The following is a 6,000-nucleotide window of genomic DNA, read 5'->3' as shown; positions in this document are numbered from 1 at the left end:
ATGGTGTTAGTCAAATACTGGGGTCAATGGAATTGATTATCCCTTCTAAAATTATTGGCTTTGTACCAAATTTTGAAACTGTTATCAATGACAACAAAAGATACATATTTAAAAGTCAGTTTGGTTAACAACAAATCACAATGACATCGTTCCAGTAAGAATGAATACCAAGCACAAGTTTAAAAACCGTTGGGTGTTTTGTCATTGCATTGATGGAGACTGCAATAAGTATTGATTAGTAAATAAGGTTTCTTCCAAGTCCGTGTTGTAATTGTATTAAAAAAAAATCCTATATGAACAAATGGTTTTCTGAATTAATTACGAGCAGCAAAGATAGCTTTGATGCAATGTTTAATGCATTATTCAGCGTGTAAGGTTGAATAGTTGATTCATAGATTGCAATGGTGAGTGCACCATTTGAATAAAAATTTACCGGGTGAATAATTTTCTTCATTGAAAGTCATAATAATGCATTATGGAAAATACGTAATCATTGAGTTGTATAGTATATTTGGACAGTTAGGAGAACGTTAATATAGCATTTTATGGTTCTGGCTCTTTGTTGGGTTCCAGGTGGGAGAGTTTTATAATGATGTTGAAGCCACCAGATTTGGGAATTCCTGATCTCAAGTTCTAATTAAACTTTTCTTGAAAGTAAGATTGGCCTTAGGCTGCTGATAGCTGAACAAGCTGAATTTCACAGCTCTTTACAAGTAAATAATTTTCACAACAAGGGGATAAAACTGCAAATAAGGAGTTTATTAGAATATACAAGCTGAGAAACGATTCAAACACATCAGTGATTCAAATCTTTTCATTAGCATAACTGAGAGAGGGAAAGGGAGAGAGAGAGATCATATTGACATCACGAGTAATGATCTCGACACATTTTTGTTACAATGTCAATAGAGTTGATGGAACTGACTCAACCCCCTCTCCTGAAATTACTGGCCTTGTGCCAAAATTTGAACTAATATTGCCAGCCATACAATCTCCAGAGCAGCTGAAGATTTGAAAGTCAGGAAAACAGCTGGACCATGTAGAATAGCTGATGAGTTTATAGTGGCATAACTAGATGAGTGAAAGATAGTCCTCTTTAGATGTAACAAAATTACTCCAAATAAATTCTTAAAAATTAACAAAAGCACATTAATTTAAATAAAACATGGATTTCTTTAGATCAGCTGATACTTTCATAATACTTTTAATATATTGCATTTTCTTTCTTCTCTTTTTTTTACACACTATTATTTTCTTTTAACAAAAGTTGCAAAAGAATTCGATGACTTCTGATTTGGGCAATTTTAAATATGCCTTTGTAAGCAGTACATAGCAAAAGCTTCTTTCTACCACAGTCACAGCCAAAGGTAAGCATACAACTCTTTAACATATGACATGTGGCACCCTAGTTGATAACCTAAGTTGCTGGTGTCTTCAGTATATTACTACTAAAACTTATTTTGTTGATTTTTTTCCCATTTTTATAGCTATGAAAGCCAAATGAAATTTGAAGCCACAATCAATCAAAGCACTGCAAATTGTCTACTTCATACATAAGAAAGAGGCAATTGTCTCACACATAAGAGAGGGGAAATGAAATACTTTGCACATGCATGCATACACATGCACAATTTTGGGATGAATGTTACATGTTGAATGGTTTTTCTTTTTTTCTAAAAAAAATTCCCTAAAATTAGACAGCTTTGAATATCAAGGGATTTAAGGAGGTATTATAAAGTATATACATTCTGAGAAAGAAAGGAAGATGGATTTTGGATCAGTTTACCATTTCAAGTTAGACTTGGTGGTTTAGATTTTGTTACAAGTTTTGTGCTGTACCACAACACTTAACTCCTAAATGGCCTGGTCCACTTTGATGTATATAGGTGCCACAGGGTTAGAACAATTCAATGCAATAAAAAGTAACAATGATGTAAAGATGGAGAATTACTTGTTAGATAACAGTTTTAAGCTTGACCATTTAGCTGTGAAAGGGATGGATTCATGGGAAGTGTTCTGGGTGGTAAGGCTCTCGAATCAAGATACTGCATGGGAGAAAAAGGGTTGACTCTAAAAGGAACTAAGCCACCAATATTGCCAGCACTTTAAGTCAGCAAGCTGGCAGAATCATTAGCACACCAGGAAAAATGCTTAGTGGAATTTTGGCCATCCTTACCTTCTGAATTCAAATTCCACCAAGGTCTGCTTTGCCTTTCATCTTTTCAGAGCTGATAAATTAAGTACCAGTTGAGCACTGGAGTCGATGGAATCGACTTAACCCCTCTCCTGAAATTACTAGCCTTGTGCCAAAATTTGAACCAATATTGCCAGCCATACAATCTCCAGAGTAGCTGAAGATTTAAATGTCAGGAAAGCAGCTGGACCATGTGGAATAGCTGATGAGTTTATAGTGGCATAGCTAGAATGTGTACCATCCAGGATGGCCTTTGGGTTTGCCACCCACTAAACTGGCTTATAATGTAAACCCAATAGTGCTACTCTATAAAAACATCACACAGTGCAGCCTACCCTTCTCTCCCTAGCTATGCTACCACTTGTATAGTCAACTAGATAATACAAGAAGATATCATAATTAAACATTAGTAACCTTATTAACTGTTGTATGAACAAATAAAATCCAGTGGGAAGAAGTATGAACTATGGTATCAAATTGATGGCCCATGTAATGAAATTGATGGGAAGAGTCATAGTGTACATTAGATGCAGTTTGATTTTTGTGTCAAGAATTACCACTGATGTCACATTTCTAGTGAGTAAGCTCCTATATCAAGCATTTATCCTGGGAAAGGACTTTCACAGTGAGTTCTGTAATAAGATCATACAAGTATAGAGATACCATCAGCAATGTGAGCATTAGCAATGGGTTCAGAACAAGGAATTTAACATGCAGATATGACTCCATCAGGGTTCAGTCTTCAGCTCCCTCCAATTTATTGTAGCCCTGCAGGCTCTAACAAAGTGGTTTAAGACCAAGTTGACTTGAATTTCTTGTATGTGACTACCTAGCTCTTTTGACAACCTGCAGATTTAGAAAAGAAATTTCAGATATGTAAATAAAACATAGAATTGAGAGGTCTCAATGTAATCATAACAGAGATTAAAGCTTTAGTAAAGTAGGAGAGAACACAAGCCCTAGATATTATCAGAGAAGTGGATGTACTTGATATGCAGAAAAAGAGTTGAGAGTGTTTCCAGTGAAAACTATGGATGCATAAGATACATGGTTGAATCAGAGATAGGCTGGCAGAGAAAATAGATTTTGTATGTGGCAGATAAACAGAAGCAGCTATCAGTAAGAACACATAGGAAATAAATTCTTCAAATTCTCAGAAGGCTCACAAGAAGTGACTAACTATCACATTCCAACTCATATGCTTTCTTTCATTCACCTTCTCAGCCATGTCTACCTTGGGCAAATGGAAACCACATGGAAAGTAAAGAATCTTCAGTCCTACAGGCACAAAGCAATCACTTTAATACTGGTGCCACAATAAAATTCACTCTGAAAAGTGATTAGTGAAAAACTGAGGCAAGAGAGAGTGGAGAAGACTTGTTACACCACAACCACTATCACCATCACAACCACCAACACTGCCATCTCAGCACTAATGCTATGATAAAATACTCTCTGTAAGAGTATGGTCTGTAAAGTGGTTGGTGTTAAGAAGAGGATCCAGTAGTGGAAACCAAGTCAAATGAAATGTCTGAACAAGAAGTGATCCCTCAACTGTTTATGAGGGCAGTAATGCTGCATAGATAACTCAGACTAGGATATCCTCTCCAACCAATGCCAGCTTGGAAAACGGGCATAAATTATGAGGACTGTGTGTATATATATATATATCATCATCATCATCATCATCGTTTAGCGTCCGCTTTCCATGCTGGCATGGGTTGGACGGTTCAACTGGGGTCTGGGAAGCCAGAAGGCTGCACCAGACCCAGTCTGATCTGGCAATGTTTCTACGGCTGGATGCCCTTCCAAACGCCAACCACTCCGTGAGTGTAGTGGGTGCTTTTTACGTGCCACCGGCACAAGTGCCAGACGAGGCTGGCAATCGGCCATGATTGGATAATGCTTTTTACATGCCACCAGAAAGGGGGCCAGGCGAGGCTGGCAATGACCACGATCAGATGGTGCTTTTTACGTGCCACTGGCACAAGGCCAGTCGGGGCGGCGCTGGCAACGGCCACGTTTTATATATATATATATATATATATATAGTAATCAATTGAACCACACGCGTATTTATCGTTATGATAAAATCTGGCGTGTGATTGAGTGGATTTCATCCAGATAGTTTTGGCTGAGGAGCTACAAGTGGATTTTTTTGTAAGTAAAATTACATTTAATTCATTAATAGCGAAACAATTGTCCCAAAATAATCTGTATTTTTGTTATTTTTTATTTGCCCTGTCCGTGTGAGCTAACAATCGTACTGACTTTCATGGGAAACATGTATTTTTGTGGTTGAAACCTATTGGATTAACTGGTGCTAGAGTGAGCCATATAGTGACCACTCTCTTATATTTATTTTGTAAAAATATTATAATATATTATAAAATATTATAATAATCCAGGTTTCTCGGAGCACTAGGCCACTTGGTGTAGAATAGATATACTATTAAATTAGTATCTAATTCTCTCACCCTTATTAATTAATTATAATTATGCTGCATTTATTTCTAAATGCTGTATTTGTTTTCCGTGAAAATTTGGCGCGCTGTTAGTTGGGGCATTTGAATTATAACGTCGGATGTAATCAATTGAACCACACGCGTATTTATCGTTATGATAAAATCTGGCGTGTGATTGAGTGGATTTCATCCAGATAGTTTTGGCTGAGGAGCTACAAGTGGATTTTTTTGTAAGTAAAATTACATTTAATTCATTAATAGCGAAACAATTGTCCCAAAATAATCTGTATTTTTGTTATTTTTTATTTGCCCTGTCCGTGTGAGCTAACAATCGTACTGACTTTCATGGGAAACATGTATTTTTGTGGTTGAAACCTATTGGATTAACTGGTGCTAGAGTGAGCCATATAGTGACCACTCTCTTATATTTATTTTATATATATATATATATAAATTTATATTTATTTGAAAATCATATCATTTCAAAACAAAAATCATTTTAAAATTTCTTTTTAAAAATTAGGTAAAAGATAATTTTAAATAGATGAATTAATTTATACATAGCTCCTTTATTTAATTCAAATGAAATTTGAGATAAGATGATTGTATCAAGCCATATGATAATTTTACTTTATGATTCAATAAATGTATATTAATGAGTGTTAAACAAATGAAGTAAGTTGCTGGAGATTTGACTCTGTGATCTGGTTTCAGTTTCTTGTCTTAACCATCTAACTTTAATTACTTCATAAATTTCACTGAAAGAAAGATGAACAGCACACATTCATTTCTCACTATAAAACAGAGGCATTTCACTTATGTACAAAACATTTTTTTAAGGATACATTTGAAGCAAAATCCTTTGAGATGACATTTTAGTGTTTCACTTTTTTGTCACATGTCTTAATTGGTCCAATTAAAGACCTGTAATTTGGCAACTATTTTTTTGTCTTTTTAAACAATGATAAAAATTCTTTCTCTTCTTGTCACTTCTAATTTGCAATCAGTAAACATGAGCCAACAATTTTATGTAGCTTGTTCTTGTAGCTGTTAGCTAGCCATTAGCACTTGGTCTAGCTTCAATGGAAGAGAATCAACTTAAAACTCAAAATGTGTTAATGTGAATGAGAAACTACATATATTAATTGTTATTTTCTATCAGTTTAAAAGCACATATGTTATCTTATCATTTGTGCATCATACTAGATCTATATACAACACTGGAAGGCTGAAAGGCATGATGCTGTGGTTTTTGTTTGAGAGAAAATCTCTTCATGGACATTTTGCATTAAAATGAACCTGACAAACTTTCTGTAATACCAGTGAATATACTATTCACTG

This window comes from Octopus sinensis, linkage group LG6 (genome assembly GCF_006345805.1).
Source record: "Octopus sinensis linkage group LG6, ASM634580v1, whole genome shotgun sequence".
NCBI lineage: Eukaryota > Metazoa > Mollusca > Cephalopoda > Octopoda > Octopodidae > Octopus > Octopus sinensis.
The sequence above is the reverse complement of the archived record's forward strand: the minus strand, read 5'-3'. Positions refer to the sequence as shown.